The 26,041-nt window shown below is 38.3% G+C and overlaps 1 long non-coding RNA gene across 7 annotated transcripts in view; it reads left to right on the top strand.

Annotated features, from left to right (window-relative positions):
* LOC132692349 (uncharacterized) overlaps window positions 1-26,041 on the top strand; it is a 202,127-nt gene that overhangs the window by 111,025 nt on the left and 65,061 nt on the right. For 5 of the 7 annotated variants that reach the window (XR_014137604.1, XR_014137599.1, XR_014137601.1 and 2 more), the window contains exons 3-5: window positions 4,076-4,242; window positions 5,850-5,965; window positions 20,426-20,524. This is a non-coding gene — a long non-coding RNA (uncharacterized LOC132692349). Of the gene's footprint in view, window positions 1-2,369; window positions 2,457-4,075; window positions 4,243-5,849; window positions 5,966-20,425; window positions 20,525-26,041 lie in introns of all 7 variants that reach the window. The other 2 variants (XR_014137600.1, XR_014137605.1) reach the window with 2 other exon arrangements.

Consider the following 26,041-nt stretch of genomic DNA (forward strand, 5'->3'; position numbering starts at 1 on the left):
GCAGGGGAGGGGCAGAGAGAGAGGGAGACACAGAATCTGAAGCAGGCTCCAGGCTCTGAGCCATCAGCACAGAGCCCAATGCTGACTCTAACTCACTGACTAGGAGATCATGACCTGAGCTGAAGTCGGAGGCTTAACCAACTGAGCCACCCACGTGCCCCCCCACCCGCCGCTAAGTTTTTAATTTGGCTCTCTTGTTACTCTATTTTAATGGGTGAATTGAGCATATTCTAAGTCTTGGCTACTACTGCCATTACCACCTCTGGCCACCCACTCACCATCAATTCCTTTGAAGAATAAATTATTTGAAAATCATTGTAAACTTCTCTGCTAAAAAAACTAGCTCTTCACGACTGTCTTGCTTTAGTTTGAGCCAAGTATATGGGCTTCAATCAGGTTTTGGCTTGAAGTAAAAAGTTGTTAGTAGACCATGCAGGTCATCCAGCAGTTCTCCAGCCAGTTTCTTCCGGGTGTGACCCACAATGGTTGGCTTTGTATTTCATTTGGAAATACATCTTAAAATGTTTTCCAGACTACATGCTATGTGTCTACTGTAGACAGGTAACACGTATTGCTTAACTAGTTGGCTTCTGAGTTCTTTCATTTCTTTCTTATTGTTCAGAACTTTAAGACAAACTTGAGATTTATTTAAGCTGAAGTTTGGCTTTAATGCAAATTCAAGATTATGTATATAATGTATAATGTATATCCCACCTCATATAACATAGCTATTAACTTTGTAAAATTCAAAGTTGAAAGCATCTTCATGGATCCTCTAATGTAGAGTTTCTCACTAGGCACGATTGACATTTTGTGCTGGATAATTCATTGTTATGGGGGCTATTCTGCACACTGTAGGATGTCTAGGAGCATCCCTGGCCTCTACCCACTAGATGTCAGTAGCACCCCCCAGTTGTTAAACCAAAAATACCTCAGAGAGAGGGAGGATTGGGATTGGGGTGGAGATCACCTCCTTTGAGAACGACGGGTGTCATAATTCTCTCATTCTACGGTTGAAGAGCAGGCAGAGAGAGGAGCAGTCATTTATATAAGGTCACATGACTATGTCAAAACTGTTTTCTAGACTCTCCCAGAGGACATCATCACAAAACATAATTATGCCTAATTATGGTCAATCTCTGAAATGGAATATTTAAAAGATTTTGAAAAAAAAAAACAAAAGATTTTGGAAATCATGATAAAAACTTTTTTGGACCCAAATATTATTCTGATCACCTCTATTGCAAATATTTATTGTAAGAAGAAAAAGCATTCAATGTTGGCTCTTGAGATGAAAACTAAAACTTTCCAGGCATGTCTTCGGACTTTGGAGAAATTTGGAAAATAGTTTGGATCATAGGATCCTTTGGATTGTTGACTTTTAGTAAAAGGATTATTTTGGGATTGCTTCTGTTTTGGAATTTTCCTTAACAGAGTTTTTCAGGAAGAAGAAAAAAAGTTTGTGTCACCAACATCTTTTTAACTGGTGGAAAGAAAGCCTAAATCCAATCTGGTAATGCCTTTATCACCATCTTGTGGAGACTTTTGAGAATATATTGTTCCAAATTTTGTACTGTCTTTGAGAAATTTGAGACAAATGAGAAAGAGAGAGAATGAGAGAAATGAAATCATCATGAATGTTAGGATGTTCATCATAGGTTTATTATTAAACATTTCTCCATGGTAGCATTGATGACTCCTTTCTGGTGTTTTATCAAGTATTGTTGTTTTCCTTCTCATATATTTCTCAAAACTGTAAGTTTTAGATATACTAGAAGAAGAATGTAGAGAAGACTATCATAAAATTTGCTGCAGTTAAGCTGGACTATAATTTTATATATATTTGTTACAGGTTATAGAATGGTATAGATGCACAAAAATATGGGTTTGGTTTTGTTTTGTTCACATTCAACAAAATTTCTCTGTAATGCTTCCTCAGATGTCAGTCAATGGGATTTTCTCATAGGTAAGTTCCATTGAAGAAACCTTTTCATTACTTCTCCCCTCATGGAAATCCAGTATAAATGTTCCTCATTTTGCATTTCAGCTAGTGGTAAATTATGTTTGAATAATTTGGAGGGAAAGGAAGTGAAATAGAGAAGCAAATAACATGTTTTCAGCCTATAAACGTATATATACCATTTCCTATAGCCCTTAAAGCAACTCTGGGAGTAGGTATTTTTATCACCATTTTCCAGATCAGAAATATTCAGTCGTATAAATGAAATATATAAAATATCCTATAAGTGAAGCTGTTATGTTTGCTTTACAGTTGACAAAGCACTTCAAAGATATTGAATGTATATCTGAAATGTCTAGTAACTGATTTGGTAGCCTTTTATTAATATTTATGCATAAATTATCTGTAGGTTTAAAGCTTTTCAAATTTATATCATCCAATGAAGCTCCATAAGAGAGAGGACCTTACAGTCTAGCTTACTTGTAAACAATGCATGGTATGTAATAGATGCTTGCAAAATATTTGTTGAATGAATGAATGAATTTGTAAAGAGAGTATAATAACGTTCACCTCAAAGAATTATAAAAACTGAATGAGATAATAAAGCAAATCACTAGACCCCGTGCAGAAACCCCATGAGGGCTCATTCCTTCTTTTCATTGTGACGTCTTTCCTGATATGTGCTGCTCGCGTATCCATCCTTGACACTCACTGGTCACTGGCATTTACTTTGAGGTGAAATCTTCACCAGCTATTCTTGCTAGGCCTGGATCAGGTCACTCCAGCCTGGGTATGGAAGTATCCATTGAAAAATGAGTGGCTTCTGAGCCAACTCCAGTTCTAAAGCCTTCTATATGAAATTAAGCTAGCAAGTATGATTCTAAGTATAGGGCACAAAGCACAAGACATTTGCTTGAGATGTTCAAGAGGCATTGAAAGGAACATTTTGGAGGAGAAAAAAAGGAGGATATGAACATTAGAGAACTATTTGCCTGTTGGTGTGGTTATTCTTCATTAATATTCATAGAACCTGCATCACTGCTTTGGGGCTGAGAGACTAGGTCTTTCCAAATGTTCATTGCAAATACTGTGTTCAGGTGCTCTCCTAGAACTCCCATTGAGTTATAAAAACTAATTTTATTTCATTGAATGTGTCGTGCAGCTCTATCCTGATGAATATATGACAGAGAGGGAAACAGAACAATTTTCTGCACTTTCCTTTTTTATCTTTAATTTCAAACCTAGTTCCCCTATGCATCTAGGAGACAGAAGAAGCTATGATTTTTAATATGTACAGTTATGTGCATTTTAACAAACTTTAAACTTCAGAGATTCACTGTGCCTCCCTGCTCTGCAGAGCGCTCGCTGCTGCATGCATATTAATGAAGATGGAGAACAGGGAGAGAGAACGCTCCCGTATGGCAATTATGTCTGGGAAAGAGAACTTAGATTTCATCAAGTTTACTGATAATCCTGTATCTTCATATGGAAATGTGACTCATTTTTCTGAGATGCTTGCCTGCCATATATGTTTCAGAATATGTTTCAGAGTATTAAAAAAAAGAGGGTATATATTCTTCCCTGACACCCCCCGCTTGCAATGGAAACTAATTTAACATAAAACTCTTAATACTGATGAGCCTGAGGGGATGGATTAATGAGGGTTAATTTTGTATGGCAAAGAAAAGTAGAAAGAGCAGAATTTCTGCATCTTCATTTCCTGAAAGAAAAGTTATCAGGGCTTTTTGGCAAATCATAATGTTTTTGCTTGGAAGGGATAATTTTTTGAAGAAATGTTTTGGGAATCGGGAAATACTAATCACACGTTACTACAGTTAGTTAGTACAGCCAAAGATTGATTATTTTTAACGAAACTTGAATTTCGCCCATACTTCACATAACCTACCTGCAGGGTGCCTAACATTTACCTGCTTCACCTCTGTAAAACCTCAGTGTCCTCCCAGCCTCCACACTCACATGAAAAGCAACAATGAAACACACAGAGTTAAACCCAGGGGCTGTTTGTCTCTCATACTCAGAAACAAGTTTGTCAAGAGGGATCTCCAGCTGTCCTTCAATGCCTTTGTCCTTCCCCATGTCTGTTTTCTCTATAAGCTTTTGAGCTTCTCCAGGGAAGGAACATACTTATTCATGTTTGTGTCTCCACAAACACCTGGCATGTTACATGGCTCATCCTTGGTGACCAGTAAATAATTGTTAAACTGAATTACTGGATTCTGCTTTGTCATCCAATATGCTGGCGATGTCATCTGGGAATACTGGTAAGCAGCCTGTTAATGCTCTCATCTTAGTTTTTAATGATGCAAAGACCCTTCCATGGAATTTAATCTTTCATGGAGTAGAAGGTTGGGAATGAATGAGCTCTAGGGTTCCTTACAGCTTCCAGAGACTTTGTATCATTATTGTTAAAGTGGGTTTTAGACTCAGACAGACCTAGGTATGAATCCTGATTTTGTTGCCTGGCTGTAGTGTTGCCTTGGGAAAGTAACTTAACTTTCAGCGCCTAAATTGGCGGTGCTCCATAAATGTATGTTGAATGAATCAATGGTTTCTAAACCTCACTTTATCATCTTTAAATGGAAAAATAATATATATCTAGCAGTGTTGTTAAATACCCTACTTGGCAAACTCAGAAAGTAGAAAATTAATTTGCTGTCTACGGACATACCCTTGGATATTCACCTGTCATTTTTTACTGCCCTTTCTACATACTTGTAACCTTTTGAATCATATATATATATATATATATATATATATATATATATATATAATTTCAGGGGAGGGTAGCATTTGATATTATTTTATATTAATATGATTCCCTGTTTCTACAAAACATTGTTTGCTTTTACCTTCATAGCCACCACCTGAGATTATTAAGGCTATCATCCACATTTCGCAGACCAGAAACCTGAGTCCCAGATAGAATTTGATTGACCAAGAGTTACAGCAGTAACCAAAGTATGACTAGAATCTAGATCTCCTGACTTAGAATCTGGTAGGCTTTAAACTCTGTCCCGTTGCCTTCTCAGTGATCAGGACTTCTAAAATGAACCAAAACATTTATTTATCTCTGTGTCCTGTTCTTTTCAATGAAACACAAAGGAAAGGAGACTGGAAGCTTAGCTTAATGAGTGGCTTTTATGCTGGTACACTTAAGTTATTTTTTTGATCTCTCCAGTTTGTTTGTGGGTGAAATGGAGAAAGAGCCCATTAAGCCTGACAGCTGTGTTTGTGTCGGTAGCTGTTGATATGCAGACAGGGCTGCAGGGAGACCCTGAGCTGGTCTCCTGGTCACTAAGTACATTAGGTCCTAAGAACGCCACACCTTCCCTTGCGAGCGTTTGAGGATTTGTTGGAGTTTAGAAGATACACAGAAGTCGTACTCAATTTAGGATCCTTAAACCTTAAAACTTACCCCGCCCTTCCCTATATTAGATAGAAGTTCATGCCTGATAGACTCAAGTAAGCTGATTAGCTATGGTGGGGCTGGGGAAGATAGAGTGGCAGAAACTAATGACTGTTTCAAGAAGTAGAATAGAATATTGGTTAAGTGTGGTTTCTGGAGATAATTGAGAGCTACTATGTGCAGTGTACTGAGGATATAGCAGTGGGAAAAACATCCCTACTCTCATGGAGCTTACATTTTAGGGGGAAGGGGAAAATAAAATAAATAAGTAAATGATATAGTATATTAGAAGGTTATTTGTGCTGTGGACAAAAATCAGTCAGGGAAAGGGACAAGGATACTATTAATCCCTCTTCTTTGGCCCATGGTCGGTGTTCATGATTCAACTTCCCAATGTGTCAACTTCTAATTCTTAGACTGTCCTGGTTCTCCTTTTCCAATGCTTTCTTCCTTTTTTTCCAGGCAAGAACAGTTCCTGAAGTTTGCATCGGTGTGGACAGAGTACATAGCCATCAACATGGCATGGATTTGAGAGTGAATAAAAAAAAGAAACGAAAAGAGAAGATAATCATTTAGCAGTAAGTAGGCATTTAAAGCCTACATTAAAATTAAGCTTTCTTTCTTTTTTGGCTCACTTTTTCCTGCATTTTGTATGTCTTTAATATTGAATTCAGTTATGCCTTACTCACCAAACTTGGTGAGGCAGGCATTAAGGAGTATATGGAGAAAAGACTCAGTCCTAACCATAGAAACCCTCACTGCCCAGTGGAGTGACATTTATATTTTCCACATACATTCTTTCTGTTTTCAGAAGGGATTTGGGCATCTGTCATTAAAATGGAGTAAACACAATGCAAACACTTGAAAGAAAGCCAGGACTAAGGAATGGAGGAGGCTGAACCACATTACAGTGACAAGGGTCAAACACGCCAGAAGCTTTGGAGCTTTCCAGCACTCAGGGTCAAAGGGAGGACACCTACCAACTTATAGAGAAGAGGGTTTTCTTTCATCTAATTTCTTAAAAAAAATTTTTTTTAATGTTTACTTTTGAGAGAGAGAGAGAGAGAAAACAAGTGCGGTTAAGTGGGGGAGGGATAGAGAGACAGAATCTGAAGCAGGCTCCACACTGTCAGCAAAAAGCCTGATGTAGGGTTTGAACCCACACTCAATCGACTAAGCCACTCAGGCGCCCCCCCCCCCCTTTTTTCTAATTTCATAAAGAAATTCTTCATGTTGGACAGTTAATAAGGAACAGGAAATAGTATAACAGACAAATCCTCATTAATGGTTTTAGAACAAGTGCAGAATTTTGTCAGTGTTGGGTGTGACCAAGAATGTTCCTCCACCTCCTTTGATCCTCTTAGGTTTCTGAAGGAGAGGTCAAAGGATAGGGCCTTGGAAAGGAACCCTGAGGAGCTACAAGGTGTCCTTTGAGAAGGCAGGTAAAAGCTTGGGGCCTTCAAAGAGCAGGAGAGAGATTTTCTCAGACATTCCCTGAGCTTACCATCTAGTGTTGGCCTTCCATGTCAATGACTTGCAGACATTTTTGACCATGTTCCCAAGTTAGAAATATATTTTACATCACTGTCCAACAGAGACACATATACACAACCCCCTGAAGGAGAAGTCTCCCCAAATTTCAAAAATAATATTTCTTAGGATGCCTGTGTGGCCTAGTTGTTTAAGTGCCCAGCTCTGGTTTTGGTTCAGGTTATGATCTCATAGCTGTGAAATCCCCACATTGGATTCTGGGCTGACCACGGAGCCTGCTTAAGATTCTCTCTCTCACTCTCCCTTTGTCTCTCCCCTCCTGGTCTTGTGGTCGCACGCTCTCTCTCTCTTTCTCTAAAAAAACAAAACAAACAAAAAACATTTTTCATGTGATGAGTAAGGCCCTCTGAGTTTTCAAAAATTCTATCCAAAGACACCTGGGTGGCTCAGTCAGTTAAGTGTCCGACTTCAGTTCAGGTCATGATCTCATGTGAGTGCGTGCCCCACATCAGGCTCTGTGCTGACAGCTGTGAGCCTGGAGCCTGCTTTGGATTCTGTGTCTCTGGCTCTCTCTTTTCCCCTCCCCCACTTGCACTCTGTCTCTCTCTCAAAAATAAATAAACATTAAAAAAATTTTTAATAAAAAATAAAAAATAATTCTATCTAATTCTTAAAAAATTATAAAAATTCTATCCAGTTCTATTTTTTGATTGCTACTTATACCAAATACAAAATTTAATTTCATGTTCCACTAATGGAACCAATAGTGTAGTTTAAAAACCAATGCTTTATTTTTTTTAAGTTTATTTATTTTGAGAGAGAGAGTGCACATGCATGCAAGTGGCATAGGGGCAGAGACAGAGGGAGAGAGAGAGAGAGAGAGAGAGAGAGAATCCCAAGTAGGCTCTGCACTGTCAGAGTGAAGCCTGACTTGGGGCTCGAATCCACAAACTGTGAGATCATGATCTGAGCCGAAATCAAGGGTTGGACCCTTAACTGCCTGAGCCACCCAGGTGCCCCTCAAAACCTATACTTTAAATAAATTGTTCTCAAGCAGGGAAACTTGTCAAACTTCACATGCATGTCTATCTCTAGATGATCTGATGTGTGTAAGGGGCATAATCTCCCTAAATTATGAGGGGGCTAAAGTGCCCCCTCACCATCCTCTAGCCAATCCAAAATGACAGATGTGAGGAAAAGGAAACAAAAGGTAGAGAAAGGGAAGGATTTTTTCTTAAGGCTTAAAGCAGAGCTGCTGTCCTCTGTCCCAAGGTGGGGGGGGGGGGGTTCCACCTAACCAAAGGAAGTTTTGGGTTCCAATTAAGACATAAGCTACTGGACTACTACAACTTCCAGGAGACCAGCCAAATACATTTGTGCACTGAATAGAGTGAATCCAAGGAGATCCCACCTTCACCAAAGCCAAGGCTTTTAATCCTTACATATGTATAAAGGAAGGGCTTCTGTGGTCCCAGTGCCAAAGATCCCGATGCAATAACATACATGTGTCCTTCAGGTAATAGGCTCAATCAAAACTGGACCCTGACCCCCATCTGCATTGGATGTATGGTGACCCTCTAGGCTCCAAGTTTTCTTGGGTGTTAACATCCCAGGGTGCTTATATCAGCATGACCAGGAATTTTGCACCAGAATCTTGGAAGCATAGAAATACACAGGATCCAACTGCAGAGTGGCAGTCTGTCTGGGTGTGAGCCTTCACTCCCACATTCAGAGCTCAAATAGGTGGGGTAGTACCTATCATACTTGATACTCAGAGAGAATCATTGTTTAATAATCTTCCTCTATGACAGAAGTATTTTCAGCAATTATGAAATGAAACAAAAAATAATAAGAGCCAGAAAAGAAATATGTATGTTGACATTTTCAAAATTGAAGTTGGTATATATAGTCCTGCCAATAAAAAAAAACATTAAAAACTTAAAGAATGAAATGAATATTATAGTCGAAAAGGAAAAAAACCTGTAGATTAATTGTGTTAACATGTTTTTTTGAAAAAAGAAAAACTTATTTGTTATAGTGGTAAGCAATAGTATTACAGTTTCTGCATGTTTTCAAGCCACCTTCTGCAAAATTGCCAGTGACCTTGTTAAAATAGATCTTTGCAGATGCAAAGATGCATCATATATATAATGGAATATTACTCAGCAGTCAAAAAGAATGAAATCTTGCCATTTGCAATAACGTGGATGGAACAAGAATGTATTATGCTAAGCAAAATAAGTCAGTCAGGAAAAGATAAATATCATGATTTCACTCATATGTGGAATTTAAGAAACGAAATGGATGAACATAGGGGAAGGGAAGGAAAAATAAGATAAAAACAGAGAGGGGGGCACACCATAAGAGACTCTTAAATACAGGGAGCAAACTGAGGATTGCTTGAGGGGTATTGGGTGGAGGGGGATGGGCTAAATGGGTGGTGGGCATTAAGGAGGGCACTTGTTAGGATGAGCACTGGGTGTTATATGTAGGTGACGAATCACTAAATTCTACTCCTGAAACCATTATTACACTACATGTTAACTAACTTGGATTTAAATAAAATAAAAAAAATAGATCTTTACATATTCATGTTCAGTATAGTCAGATATATTAAATCATCTTTGATCAGAGTTTAATGAACATTTTTATTCATTTGAAATTTGAAATATTTTTTCCTATGAAGTAATGAATATTTAAAATAGTTAGGAAAAGGTTTAAAAATGAGAATATATTTATCAGAAATTCCTCAATAATCCGATTTTATAAAAAGTTTCAGGAATTTCAGTACTGTCCATTTTTTGTTCCTTCAGGATCAATTTTAGAAGAGTAAAAAAAAACTCACTAAAATATCTTCAGGAAACAATTTATCATAAATTTCTGTTATATATACTGTAAAAACTTCTGAGGTTTTTTTCATCTTCTGCAAAAATCAGAAATTGGCTGAATGATAGAGAACATTGACATGATGTAATCCATTGCTTTAGAATGAACTACGTAATTGAACTATCTCCAGTTCTATTTCCTCGGTTTACAAACATGGTGCTATTATTATTTAGAATCTACTGGGTTTTTTAAAAAAAAATATTTATTTTTGGGAAAGTGCAAGCAGTGGAGGGACAGAGAGAGGGGGACAGAGCAGGCTCAAGCAGGCTCTGAGCTGACAGGCTGACAGCAGCAAGCCTGACAAAGGACTCGAACTCATGAACCAGGAGATCATGACCTGAGCTGAAGTCGGACGCTCAACTGACTGAGCCACTCAGGGGCTCCTAGAATCTACCGTTTAAGGACAGCCATATGTAATACCACAGGAATAGAGACACAAATTATAGCCAAAACAAGCAAGCCTGAATGGATTGTATCATTGGAGTTCTCTGAATTAACTTCCGGGTAGAATATAAACTATCAAAGGATAAGAAATACAAATGTAGTGATTTGAAATTTATACGTATTATTAAAACTCAACCCTCTCCATAGCAATTGTTTTAAGCTCAGAGCAACAGAACTGTTTTCCAAGAAGAGCATTTATTGTTGACTAGGGTGGACCACTGGCACCTCCCACCCCTGATACACCACTGGGAGCATGTCGATAGTTGAAGCACTGACTGATCTGAGCTGTGCTATGATAAATTTCATCTCCGAAGGGCATTCTGCTACAAAGGTAACAAAAATATGAACACTCTGTCCTCGATAACATTCTTGGTCCTAAAGTGACCCATCATTAACACTTGTTTTCTTTGAGGTGGGATGGGTGTGGAGGGCAAACTTGTGCTGCCCCTACAGACCAATCCTTTTGGATCAGAGGCAGTGTGTTTAGAAGCAAAAAGAAAGGACTGCATCCCAGCCTCGGATTCCCAGGTCTGTCTCTGGTTTGTGCTACAAATGTGGGCAAGTTACTGAGTCTCTCTCTGCAGTGTATTCTCATCTGTAAAGTAGGAGTAATAACAGTGCCTGCCTCAGAGATTTTGTGATGATTAAATGAGATGGTGCATGCGAAGTGCCTTAAACAGCACATGGTGCATGGAACACACTCTTTTGTATAATGGTCATTAAGGGCATGATAGAAATGTGCAAATCAATAAAGGCAATTCTTTCATGGGTTTCAGCAAATGCCATAAAAAACTTATTTCTTAGACCGATCTAAATCTAGTTTAAGTAAAAGCTGGATTTATCCCATTTGTGGTATTTTTAAAAAGTGCTATGCCATCTATACATCATTCTAAATTTACACACACAGGAGACTGGATTAGGTCTGAATTCATATGACAGGTACGTTCAATCGCATAGTAGCTCAAATTCCCAAGAAGATCCATGGAAGCAACTCAATTATAAGGAATGACTTGAGTCTGAGGGAAGCCGGACCTCTGTAAGGGCTCGAATTACCCTTTGCCACCACCCAAGTGGAGGCCCTTATCAGATTTGCACGATGAAAAATATTTGATTTCCCTGAACTTGCTGCCTCACAATTCATCCTGATGACTAGCATTCCAATTATTTTCATCCTCTCATACTTCTGTTCAAGAACCTCTCACAATGAAGTTAACCAGTAGGGTCAACAGATTGAAACTTTGTTTCAAAGGGGTTCCCTGGGCTTTAGTTTCTTAATTCTAGCTCAGCTTTTAACAGCTTCCAGAATCTAGCTTCACTACCACTGTACCGTACTTCTCTTTACTTATCCATTAAGACAGTACCCTTACTGTACCTGCTCATTCTTTCTCCAAAGCCTTTCCTTTTCTTTACCTCTAGTACCTTTTCTCCTTAGTACAGGGGAATATTTCTCTAAGTCTCTCAGCCTAAGATGAAGAAAACTGAGACTCAGAAAGTGGAATCACTTGCTTAGGTTGTCATGTTTAGCTTGCTCCATGGCAGAGCTGATCGCAGAATTCTGATTTCTAATCTAGGGCTTTTATTCTGAGGAACTGTTGCAATTAAGTTTCAGAATGCAGATGTAGCTAATTTTCCTTCCTTCACAGGTTTTTCTATACCTGAGACCTGCTTTGTACTTACCTCCCAATAGACAAGAGCCTTAAAAACTCTTGGAAGTAAGTTTCAATGAGAGTCAAGTGTGTGTGTGTGTGTGTGTGTGTGTGTGTGTGTGTGTGTGTGTTTGTGTGTGTGTGTGTGTGTGTGTGTGTGTGTGTGTCTGTGCGCGTGCGCGCGTATGCGCGAACGTGTCTTCTTGGGAAGTCAGGGTGGAGAATAAAGCCAAGAGAAATATTTAATTGACAGAGGTAATTTTGTTTTGAATGAGTATTTGAGAATATAGCATTTCAGTAAGTCGTTCCCTTTTAACCTGGGTTCTTCAGTCCGCAGACTTGCATACCACATCAATATCCCTTTTGTCACTTTTGGCCAGTGGCCCCATGGTTTGGAATGGTCATTTTATCACTGCTGACTGCCATTTTGAAGGGACAGGGCTTTGTCGTCTCTCTTACCTGTTTTCACTGAATAGAGGCAAGGATTGGAAGCCGATGTGTTCTCACTTCTATTAAAAGTATGCTTCCCTTCCACACTCAGATATCACCTCACGCCAGTCAGAGTGGCCAAAATGAACAAATCAGGAGACTATAGATGCTGGAGAGGATGTGGAGAAATGGGAACCCTCTTGCACTGTTGGTGGGAATGCAAATTGATGCAGCCGCTCTGGAAAACAGTGTGGAGGTTCCTCAGAAAATTGAAAATAGACCTACCCTATGACCCAGCAATAGCACTGCTAGGAATTTACCCAAGGGATACAGGAGTACTGATGCATAGGGGCACTTGTACCCCAATGTGTATAGCAGCACTTTCAACAATACCCAAATTATGGAAAGACCCTAAATGTCCATCAACTGATGAATGGATAAAGAAATTGTGGTTTATATACACAATGGAATACTACATGGCAATGAGAAAGAATGAAATATGGCCTTTTGTAGCAACGTGGATGGAACTGGAGAGTGTGATGCTAAGTGAAATAAGCCATACAGAGAAAGACAGACACCGTATGTTTTCACTCTTATGTGGATCCTGAGAAACTTAACAGAAACCCATGGGGGAGGGGAAGGAAAAAAAAAAAAAAAAAGAGGTTAGAGTGGGAGAGAGCCTAAGCATAAGAGACTGTTAAAAACTGAGAACAAACTGAGGGTTGATGGGGGGTGGGAGGGAGGGGAGGGTGGGTGATGGGTATTGAGGAGGGCACCTTTTGGGATGAGCACTGGGTGTTGTATGGAAACCAATTTGCCAATAAATTTCATATATTGAAAAAAAAAATAAAGTAAAAAGTCCTAACAAAAAAAAAAGTATGCTTCCCTCATTTCACAGTAATAGGCAATAAAATGTAAATAAACATACTTCAGTGGAATTTTGCCAGGCATAGTATTTAGGTATAGTGCATATAAGGATGTAGTTATTTTTAACTAACTCCTATCAACTGACATAATTGAGTCTAATGGACTTATCTGAATACTTAATATTGTTTAATTTTGTAATTCAATATCACCTAATTTCATAATTTAATTTTTAATATTAAAAATGAATATTAGTGTTTATGACTATTTAGACAATGAGAATATTTTAAGAGGCATACATATAAGGAGAGATTCTTCAGGAAACTTGCATAAAATAAATCCTATTTTTATGAAAACTGTGAAGAAACTGGGGAATTAAAATATGCTTAAGACTTTGTGCATCTATATTTACTTCATAGATTAGACAAATGCATAAATAATAATTGAAGAAAAAGTTCAAAGTATAGCTGGTTTATGTCACTGCTGGGCTCCAAGCCTAGAATTTTTAAAGATAAAAGTTTGGTCAATGATTTGACTCGTATGAGTTTGGCAAAATGTAGAAAAAATTGAGATGATATGGATATATATTGTCTTTGCCTCCCACACATTTATTTTCCTCCAGCCATCATAGTGATCACTGGATTCAGTTTAATTCTAGACACATTTAGAGTACCTACTAGGTACCATATTCTGTGCCATGTGCTCTGGATGATTCAAAATCAAATAGGATGCATTTAAAATTGGTAGCAAGATAGGCCCAATACAACTGAACCTAAATGTAGTACAGCTAAATGTAGTGCTATGAATGGAGTAAGAAAGTCTCTCTTGACGGAGAAAAGCTTCACAGAGAAGTGGATTTTGCTGGTGGTAAAACAGGGGAAGGTCATTCTAGGCAGAGGGAGCAGAGTGAGCCAAAGTACACCTTGGGCAGCTTAGAGTGTGTGGATGGGAAAGAGAAGAAGATGGAAGGTAAGGGCAGGGCAGGTTACTAAAGGCCTTATCTGCATGTCAGAGGGTGTAGACTCTTCTCCATGAGCAATGGAGGAGCCACAATGATGATGATAATAACAGAAGAGTGTTGAGTACAGAGAAGGTATGGATGCCTGACAGCCCTGAGTCTCCTGAGGAAGCAAATGGTAGGATTTCTGCTGAGCCTGAGCACTTGGCATTGAGGCTGGGATACTGTGGACAGTGTAGTTAAATGTTGAATATTTGCTGTAGGGGATGGGAAAGGAAGCCAACCAGTCATGAGCAAGAGGATTGGCAAGTAACATTCAGCTAAAGACAAAAAATCACAAAGTTGTCATATAGCTAATTAACACGGTTATACAAACAGCGGCAACATTCAACAGTCAAGGTGAAGTCAGTTGGGTTGATATTATTGATAACTGATCATTTCACAGACACATGTTGTTTGATGTCTCCACAGTCCCTCAAATGCCGTAGTCACTCATCGTTCATCAAGATCTATGATGAAGGCCAAAAATGTGCTGGTGTGTCCTGAGGGGTGGGGGTGGAAATATTTTACCAAGAAGAGACATTACGCCTTTTTGACAAGAGACAAATGTTTCATTCAAATGCTGCATTTCGCATATTGGAAACCATAATGAATTCTTGTGCACCTCTCTGCCTAGTTCACAATGTCAAGCCCAGGCATTGAAACACCTCAGGCTTTCCTCACAAAATTAAATTTAATGTTACACCCTCCAGTAGAATGGTGCATAAATCAAGCATTTGATTTGCATGGACTATAGCAAGCAGCTCTCTTCTGGATAAATATAAACCCAACTCTGAATATTATGTCAGGGACAGGAACAAAGCAATCTAGGACTTCCAATAAAAGTCTGGTACCAAGTGTAATTCATGCTGGTATTACACTGCTCTGTGTCAAGCCTGTTATTAAAACTCTTGTTTTAACCTCCTTTTTTCATTTCAAAGGAAAATGTTTTTCTTGACCTTCCTGTATTCAGAAAACCAGTGCACAGTCAAACCAGTACTATTTATAAACTGGTGTCTACTCGTGACAATCATGGGCATGTTTCTTTTTTTTTTTTTTTCCTCCATCTACACCGACCCAGCATAGAGTACAGCAAGGGTTACATGTGAGTAATCAGGTGGAAAGAAACAAAACAAAGGGCATGGAATAAAATACACCATGGGAGATTAGGTTACATGGATATTCACTAATGTTCTACCTCTGGCCATAGTCCCAAAAGGATGCTAAGAACAGTTTCCGAGCAGATAAGTCTTAAAAGTGATGGAATAGCCAAAGTTAATACACATTCAGAAGCAGAACATGCATCCAATTCAGGAAGAGTGAGCCTAAATATGCATCATTTGGTCTCATTTCTGGCCTCCAGCATATGCTGAGTTGTACATTTTCCTTACTTGTATTTTCCTCATCACAGGGTACCTGAACTATCTTTACTAAAAGTAAAATTCCTGTGATCTGAAATTGAGGGAGGCCCTAAGATTAGAAGCATTTTTACAAATGCAAAATGAGTCCACTGTAAGTCCCCAAAGAACATAAATAGATCACAGACTCACACTTATTCTACTCTACATCAAGGCCTGTCATGTTTATTCTGGAATGCTATAGAGGTATTACAAACAGAGCTTGCTCCTAAAGCCAAGTGTATTTCCAAGAAGGCACAGCTGTCTGGAACACATAACCAGGTGAAGATGTGAGCCTGAGGGCTAAACTGATGATTTGGTGTCTGCAGTGTAATTTCTCCCAGCTGTCCACAAACATCTGTTAGAATTTGGAATGCTTCAAGATCTGAATAGGTGAAAGCAGGTGTCTGAAAAAATAAATTTATGATTGTTTAAGGATAGTAAATTAGGATTCATCAACTTATTTGTGAATGGAATACATCAGTAAATATTTATTAAATGGATACAATATGCCAGTCTCTGTGATAGGTACTATGAGGGGAAGTAAACATGAATTAGATTCTACTTTCAAGGAATTTATGTAAATGTTAAAAAAGGCATATGAGATATGCAGAACTATTGTACAAGGTAAAAGTGTCATAAGATATATAGATACAGTTCTACGTGGCATGAGAAGGATACATTGTTTTTAACTGGAGGAAATTAGGGAAAGCAGAGCAGTAGAACTTGGCCATGCAAAATAAATAGGGGCAGGAAAGGGAAATCCCATGTGGGGGGTGGTGGGGTGGGCACGGTCAAACACTTGGAAAGGGGAAATTCCACCAAGAGACCATGAGTAATGAATAGTGACTGATTCCATGTTACTGAACAAGTGAATGAATGAAGACAAGTAGAGGCATATAAGATTGGAAAGGTAGATGGGCTGGGGGATGGTCACTGAACCCTGGACTAAGCAGTTTAGACTTTTAAAATTAAGCAATATGGAGCCATTAAAGATTTTGAGCAAGGAAATGACATGATCTAATCTATGCTTTAGGAAGATTAATGTGATCATAGCATGTAAAGTTGATTAAAGAGCAGAAAGGCTGGTATTAAGGAAACCAGTTGGCCCTGGAGAGAAGTAATGAAGACCTAAACCAGGACAGTAGCAGTGGGAATAGACTAGAAAGGACAGGGTATTATACAAGTAGAATCCACAAGACTTGGCAGATTGGTGAGCAAGAAGCGAAGGTTGATAGCGTTCAGTACAGGGTACCCCAGAACATGACACTTTACCATACTGAGTATTTAAGCTGAGAGAGTTTGACAAAATGCAGAAGCAGGAAGGTAACTGTGACCTCTCCCTTCTTCACCTTTCCAATGAAACAGACCAATGTGAGAGGTGCCCTTCCTATACCTGAACCCTTATTTCTGAAGACATAGGACCGCCAAGAAGAACAAACAGGCCTTGCTAAATTTCCCCTATTACTACCATTACCTCATACTTCTTAACGTATCATATTTATTCTTCCACTTTTCATCAAACTCAGCACAGAATACTCAGGTTTGTCTTTTGGGGTTATTATTATTACTATTATTATTATTTTGTGAAGTCTCCCATGCCATATAAAATTTATGTTAAATTCATTGATATGCTTTTCTCCTGTTAATCTGTCTTTGTCAAGTGCACTTTTTACACCCATCCAGGGACCCGACAAGGGTCGAGGGAAACTTGCTGAGGTTTTGAACAGAAAAATCATAGGTATTCACAATAAAAACTCAAAAACTTGACATTATTTTTATCTTAAAAAGATCGATGCTTTTGTAAAACAGAATGTAATATAGTTGCTTCATATCTTTTACCTGAGCTCAGAATGTAATTTGAAATCACCTGCCATTGTAGGCTACCCATCACAGAGTAATTTGGGTAAAGTTGAGTGGCTTCTTCTGAATTGAGGGAAAGAAGAGAAATAAAATGTTTCTAAATGGTTGCTGTGGTTATAAAATCAGCATAAAAGTTTTTGGCATTTCTCATTCTGATTAGTCCACTAATATTTTTAGAAATCATCAGAGTCAGAGTTTAGCATGTCCCAAATAGAGAAAATGGATAATTTCAGGTACATTGACCTCGTTGATCATGATTTAAGGATTATTGGAAAAGAGCAGCATCTAGTCCAATCCAAGTTTATTTTGAAAGTACAGTCAGTCCACTTCATGGATAAGGTGTTTTCTAATTGACTGAAACACCAAGCAGGCTGATCTCTAAGCCAGCCTGTCAATACTCATACAGAGAAAACCTGTGCTTCTCCCCCACCCCCCACACCAACTCTCAGGCCAAGTGATTAACTGTGCATCGGTCATTTAACGTAATAAATGTGAAGTCGGAGAGATTGAGTGTTGCCACAGGACTCCTGCTGCGGAAATAAATGCCCTCCCACCTTGGCGTGCTTAGAGCAGACACAAAGAATTTGCTTTGAAAGTGTTAAGGAGCAACAAGCTCCCTTTCAGTTTAGAAAGTCTTATGTAGTGAATCCTACCTGTCAGCCAACGTGGAATGTGCTGCTTATGATCGCTGCCTTCTGAATTTGAAATAAGTCTGTTTTAATGGGAAACACAAAGTGAAACTTTAGTGTCATTAGGATGTCGTTTTCTAACATTTGACTCAGACCAGCCTTAAAGAGTGTTACTTCTCGTCTGGGAGAAGCATGGGAACTGGAAACAGTGGCTGTGGAAGGAAAGAGGACTCCATTTTGAACATTTCTTCTCTGCTCTTAGAAGTCTGGTGCAGTTGGTAGTCTGCTCATCGCTAAACAGGTGCAACAGAGGCCCTTGTTCTCTCTTAAGTTTCCTCAACCTATTGAGGAACTGGCCTATTTTAATTTGTCTGCCAAGTTTCTGATTTGGTAAATTTATGAAACCAATAAAATAGCTAGTATAATCTGGTGGTTAATTCTAGTTAATGCCTCTGCCTGGAGTATTTGATCCAGGTTATTGCTACTGTAAAAGAGACACGGTTTCATATAAAAGGAAGCAGCAACTGTTTGATCAAATTGGGTGATATCATTTGGGGCAGGGCATTTTCAAATCAGTGTCCTCACATCTTCACTTGCCAGCTCCAGAAATTTGCCTCTGACCCGCAATAAATAGTTGTGGTTCTCAAGCTATTTAAGCCTGATTAAGGTATTTGTTATGCATTTGACAGTACACAATAGTGCACGATGTCAATTCTCAGTTGTCATCATCATGATTAAAAAGGGTAGAAGACAGTGACCTCTATGTGAGATGAGTTGTATTAAATAATAAGGATGCCATGAACCTCTAATCCAATCAGAGTTTAGCCAAAGTGAATAAAAGCCCTAGCAAGATCTCCAAACAAAAAAGTTGCTAAGCAAATGATGCTAGATTTTCTTGTTAACAAAAAGTACTTTCTGTGGTTCAGCCACCCCATATTTTCAGTTGTTAGGGGATGTTGTTATGAATACAAATGACAAGAATGCAATTTACTTCAGAGAAGCACCCCACATGACCTCCTTGTTCAAGTTTGGCTTATTGGAAGTTTTTTAATTTGAAAAATAATTTAAGTTGAGGGAGGCAGTGCAGTCAAAATCCCAGCAAAGAGAAGATTTTAGCATGAGATGAAATGCCTAAACTGTAGTGCCAGTGGGTTAAAGGATCTCTCTCTCTCTCTCTCTCTTTTTTTTTGAACAGGCCTGACAAGTGTTCATTGGGTCAGTCCTAAGAAGGAGCCAAAAGATAGCAATTAAAGCCACTCTTATGTGGATCCTGAGAAACTTAACAGAAGACTATGGGGGAGGGGAAGGGGAAAAAAAAGAGAGGGAGGGAGGCAAACCATAAGAGACTCTTAAAAACTGAGAATAAACTGAGGGTTGATGGGGGGTGGGAGGGAGAGAAGGGTGGGTGATGGGCACTGAGGAGGGCACCTGTTGGGATCAGTACTGGGTGTTGTATGGAAACCAATTTGACAATAAATTTCATATTTTTAAAAAAAGCTTAAAAAAATAATAAAGCCGGGTTCTCAGGAGAGAGTGTCACTGTGACGTCAGACATCCCATCTAGCCCACTTATTCACAGAATTGTCTGAGAAACTCCCTTTGCTGAAGCCCATGTTTTAACAGTGATGAGTCGAATGAGCAACAAGAAGGACAACTGAAGTTAAAAGATCAATTGCAGCTTTTATTAAGAATCTACCATGTCCCAGGCTGTACGTTAGACCCTTTGCATGAATGATCTCCTTTACTGCTGACGTCAACAACTGAGGTCGATGTTATTACTACCTCTGTATTACGAAAGAGGAAAAGGGTTGAGTAATATGCATTGGCTGATATGTGGTGGATTTGGCCACCAAACTCCAGCAGTCTTTCATTCTTGTTTTCCCAACTGTTAATGCTTTAACCCCTCCTTAAATACAAATCATGTAGACAGATATAAAAAAATTGAAGCTTGTCTTTTAATCACGGGAGATACTGGTTTTTGTTTGCTTTACTTAAGAGATTCCTAAAGCTAATCTGTTTATAAAATGATCATTACCTATTCATTTAAAAAGTATTTATTAAGCATCTGCTGTGTGCCTGGCACGGTTGATGTTAAGCAGATAAAGGATAAGATATGGACACTGACTTTAGAAAATCCTCCGTCTACTGGGTTAACTTGAACTAAGATACAACTATATTCATATATCTATCTTTTGGGTATAATCATGGTCTTCACGGTCAACATAATGACAATGCCCAACGTTTTTATGGAGTTTGGTCACAATACAATGTCTTGAAAACGTTATTTCATCTGTGTTTTACAATCCCCTATGAGGTGGACAGGGTCAATTTTTCACCCCTCCGTTGTGGTTGAGGGAGCTGATATTCACAAGGTGGAATCCCCCTCGCTCAGGTATCCTGGATCCAGCTCTCCTTAATGAGCTCCACCCCGTGACCAAGACATCTGCAGAGGCCTCTCCCGTTTTGTTTTTGATGCGGCGTGTGAAGAGAGGTATGAATTTCAGTTTACATAAGTAATAGTCTTTGCCTTAAAGACCTTTTATTATATTTATTTCTTCCAGACAGACCTGATAGAAGTCCGTCAGTCTGTCTCTGAACCGTGTTTAGCCCCACTAGCAGGCCCATTTCCACTCACGATTCTGGCTGCCTCCTGAACTGCTGTGTGAGCAAATGAGATAAGTACGAAATATTCCTACGCCACTGGCTCCATGCTCTCCTCATATTCAATCACGAAGACTAATGAATCAGAGATGATTGCGGTGGTAAAAATCCAAATGCAGATTTTTGCTGTCCTTACTAATGAGAGAAAAATATAGTAGACCATTGGCCTAAAGGCTCCAGATGCGATTCCTTTGTAACTTAGAGTGCATTAAAAAAGCTTCAGTCAGCAAGATAAGTTAATTTTTTTATGACCTTTATAAACTCTTTTAGCCTGTATCTCAGGAGCTTCTCTTAAAGATTAAATTTTTAAAAATCCTTTTAGCTCAGGCCGACACAGTCTTTTTTGTTTCAAAGGCTACATCCAAAATCTATAAAGAAACTCTGTTCGTGACAATTATTGTCAAAGTAATGATTAGGTAACATGTCATTTTTAGTTTTTACTGTTCTTGTCTCTATGATGGTAATCCAATAGAGCTCACTTCTTAATGTAAAAGTTGCGTAAAGGATGCATCATTCCCAGTTGACTTTGCCTACATTTGCAAATTCTTGAAAAAGCAAATTGAATTGTCACTGGCAGCATCTCTTTCACACAATGACCATCGGGTTAAGTGGGAATGTGAGGCACTGATATCAAGATTTCATTAAAAGAAAAAAAAAAACTCTTCAAACTGGTATTAATGTATCTTTGGGTCCACGGGCTTCAGTAGACTCTATGGTACAATTACCCAAAGGTGAGGGGTGTCATTTTACAGGAGAAGAATGTTGGAGGAATGTGAGGGCTCTTCATTAATGACATCACAGATTTAATTGTTTGCATGAAATACATAGTTTCTTCTAAATTTTTTGGTTGTAGGGTATCAGCTTCTTTTAAACACTATTTGTAACTGGCTTGATTGGTGACTACAAGAGTCATCATCACAGGCATCTGTCACTACTTCTATTATATCCAACCTGCTGACCCAGAAAATCTGTGGTTGACACAATTGATTTCTCTATAAGATTCATTCAGCATCTATTTTATTTTTGACATCCACCTACAAGGTCCTGCAAAAACTCAGCTCCTGCAGCTCTGGGTCAGAGAAATATAGTCCTTTATACAAGGTGTGTATCCTCAGCTGAGGGGCTGGAACAAAGCATGAGTGTGACTTAGAGTGATTCACTGAAATAATTGGATTTATTAAAATACGTATGAGTTTTGGAGACTGGGCCATTGAGGACATGGTGCCAACTTCGCGAGATTTTTGCCTTTGGAAATAACAGCAACAACAGCAGCAAATAAATGAGAATAATGATAATGATAATGATAATAATAGGAAAGGCTCAAGTTACAGGACTTGCTTTGCACTGTCAAACTCTTAACCTCTGGATCATGTTGCTTTCTAGCCTTCCCTCTTGGAATCTCTTCTGCTAGATCCCAGAAAGTGTCTTGGTTGCAAACCAACATGTACAAAATGCATGTTTTAAATAGGTGCTTGACAGTTATCTATTACTTCTCATCTATTATCTTTGTGCTACCTAATTATATAGAAAGGTTACATGATTTTTTTTCAAAGCATATAGATAATTAAGTGTCAGACTCAGAATTCAACCTCAATTGTTTATCTTGTAAATAAATCGACATCTTCCTCTGTGCTCTAAAATCTAATGATCTGGCTTGATCATGCATCATCCTATGAATTTTACTGAGAAATGAGCAATGGGAAGGAACGTGGAGGTCTGTATAAGATTGCAGTAGTAGTCTTTGCTTAGTGAATTCACATATCTAAGCAGATTAAATTATTTCCCTTTTTATCTTGTTTGATGAGACTTTCAGCTTGCACCGAATTTCAGCTCTAGACAGGTCTACTTAATATTTAAGACTTTTCTTTTTTTTTCTGGTGATTTCAATGTTTTATTTTCATTTTAATAACTAAATGGTAATATGCAGGGACCACATTTTCTAGAGAAATCTTTTTGGTTCAACATAGAAAGAACCACATAAAGTGTTCTATTAATCATATACATAACTGGGCAGAGATCTTTTAAAGTGAATATCCTTTGTCAATTTCTTCTGATTCTACTAAATATTGTTTCTACTCTACAACAAAAAATGAGTGAGTGTAATGATTTTGGAGAGGAAGCAGCATCATTGGCTCTATCAAAGATGAAACACTTCCAGATATCTTGGGGCTGACTTTTACTATAGTGCCACCACGAAAGATCTGAAGATCATTATTTACTAGAAATAAAGGAACAAGGCAGAAATCGATTACTACGACACTAGATTTATGTTTCCATTGCTCTCTATATACATCTCTATTTGTCCTAACTTCACGGGGAAGATATTTAATACATAATGGAAGGAGGCTGTTGCTTTTGATTTATTTTTTGTTTATTATTTTTGGCATCCATGGAGAAATTCTGGAAATCAATACTGTGTGTGTGTGTGTGTGTGTGTGTCTGTGTGTGTGTGTGAGTGTCTGGGTATTCTGGGCATAGTGTAGGTTTAAAGGTTCTGGAGGGATAAGAAAACTTCCTCTACTTGCTGAGTTCTCTTTTAATAAGCAAATTATATCATGAACTCACATAAAGGAGCTACTTTTATTTCTTTGTATGCTTTACATGACATTATGAGCACAGATACAAAGGCTAACTTAGCCATAATTGCAACAAGAAAATTTTTTGTAGTATTTACATTTATAGACTATCTCCTCCTTCTCTAGAGCCCAGGAAGTGACTCTCATTAATCCTAGCTAACTCTTAGCAATTTATTAGAGAATTAGAATACATATCTTAGGTCTATGAAGGCACAAATACAGAAATGTTAGGAAATTTTAAGTTTATTTTGAGTAAGAGTTGGCTGGTAATACAAATAAGGTAATATGGACCCTGTCTTTAAATACTTTAAAATTAAGCATTTGGACTTGAAAAAGGCATGTAGAGGGTCAATCAACACTAATTTATCAAGACCATGTAAACAAGAAACTATGTTTAAAGGAAGGCATATGTTTTATGCTCCATGAATTTATGACAGCTGACTCGAAATTTAGAAGGATGGAATACATATAATGAGAATAAAAACAAGCTGTTCATTGTTATATAATGGTAAAAGAGAGTGGAGATGTAGAGCTGGAATACTTTTAGAGACCCTTGAAGAACCCAATGAAAAAATATATTTGAACCGGATTGTTGCTTTTGAAAATACTGGAGTGACATGGTTGAAAGAGCACAGATTAAGTCCTGACCTACACAGGGTAAATCCTGAGAAGTAGTTAGGTCAAGTACTGACACTGAAATTTTACAAATGAGAAATCAAATTCACAGAAGCCATGTAACAGTATTAACAGAGACATGAAATACAGATTTGGGGGAATTGGTAACCAGCAGCAGCAAATAGGTTCTCTTTTGGATGTTTTGAATGTTCGATGTAAAAGAAAAAGCTCTTTAATGTAACTTTAATCCAGAACCTCCCAGGTCTTTAGCAGCTATGAGAACTGAAAGAAGAATTTGGGGCACAGACTTCACCTTGAGTTTTACCTTCTCATGGAGTTGACCTGACTCATAGAGTTGACTTGACCTTATCATGCTGAACTTCTCTGCCACTTTATAGGCCAAGAACGCCTGTAAAATCTGCCACCCAAGCATGAACAAACTCTTATTCTTGGTTACCTCTAATCAAGATGAGAAAGTCTTGGTTTTAAAAATCAGGGTTACTAAATACTAAAGACAAAAGGAAATAAAGAGAACTTAGAAAGTTGAGTTAAAAAGAAGGAGATTTCATCCCATCACTGCTAACTTGTTCCCTAGTTGTAGATTTTGCTTCAATATATACTTTGTCTTCTAAGATACCTACCTCTAGTCATAGAGGGCAGGTGGACCTTCAGTTAAAATTTTTCTGACTCTTGTTTTTCTAGCTGCTAACTTATATTTACCTGGTGGACGCCATTGTAATTGCCACCACCCAAGAACTGCTTCTTGGTAACACTTTTTTTTTTTCCTGGTTCAAAGACCAGAAAAAAATTCTTCTCCCTGGAGTTCTGGTTTCCTGTCTGGGAGATTCTCCTCAGTCATGGCTGGTTGTTAGGACTATGGTTATTGACCATCTTTCTTCAAAGTATGATAATTCCATAACAATACACTAGACAATAAAGTTAACATCAACAATAACAAGAGACTATTTTTTTTTCCACACAGTGCCAGTATTCTAGATACAGAGGTCAAAAGAAAATTAAGAATATGTATTTGGAGTTGAGGAAAAGGAACTACATATTTGGGGCTTGTCAACATAGAGATATAAGTTGAAGTGACTGGCATGGTTAAGATTTCCCTGGGAGGTTATTAGTAATACAGTTGAGACCAAGGACAAAATCTTGAGAAATAACAGCCACAGTAAGGATAAGGGGATTTAAAGAAGATCGAGAAAGCGGTATTGGTGCGAGTGGCAGTGTTATGGAAATTGCATGCACTAAATGCCACGTTGAGTCAGGCAGGGTTAGAATTAAAAAACTGGGTTGACCTCAGGAGGTAATTTGTTACCCTTGTAGGAGACAGTTTCCAAGTCTAGGCCATTATAAGGTTGCTTGGGTATTCTTAAAAAAAATGGCAGCTGTTTGCACTCATAACTTTCTTTACCAAAGTGAACCCACATTTTCAGCTAAGATATTTCTCATCCACCTTTTTCAACATTCCTCCAAAGTTAGTGCACTTTTGGGGAGGGATGGTGAAGTCATGTTCCCTATATTAAGAGTGAAGGAAAGAATTTGGTAAGAAAGATTGATCCGCTTTATTTTGGCAATTGTAACAAAATCCTTCACTGAATTTTGAAAATCTTGCCTGCTAAAATCAAAGTGGTTTGAGGAGCAAAAGTTTGCAATATGTGTGTGGCATTCCATGGATGGTTTGTCATTTTAGCCCCCACCGTCCAACTGGTCCTGTTGCTATGCACTCCTCTGTGGTTGGTCATTCCTCACTTCCGTAGCTTCCACGGATTCTGGCTAAGCTGTTTGTTTCATCATCCATTAATCCCTGAAGTTTAGTTTGTATACCTAGAGATACTCTTAAATGTTTTATTTTTATCATGAATATTGGAAAAGGGCTAGCTACAAAATACTAAGTATTTGCTATGTGTTATACACCATGATAAGTACATTACATAGCTTATTTTATTTGACTCTCACACAAAAGCAACCACCTCTGGGAGGTGTTATTATCCCCATTTTATGCATTAGAAAACTGAGGCTCTACCTCACACAGCCACTAGGTGGCAGAACAAGGGTTCAAATCTGGATGTCTCTGGTGTCCTGATTCTTGCTCTTAACCACTGTTTATACTACTCCTTAGTTATTTGTAGGATCAGCTGTTAATAATA

This window comes from Panthera onca, chromosome B1 (assembly GCF_046562875.1).
Source record: "Panthera onca isolate mPanOnc1 chromosome B1, mPanOnc1 haplotype 2, whole genome shotgun sequence".
NCBI lineage: Eukaryota > Metazoa > Chordata > Mammalia > Carnivora > Felidae > Panthera > Panthera onca.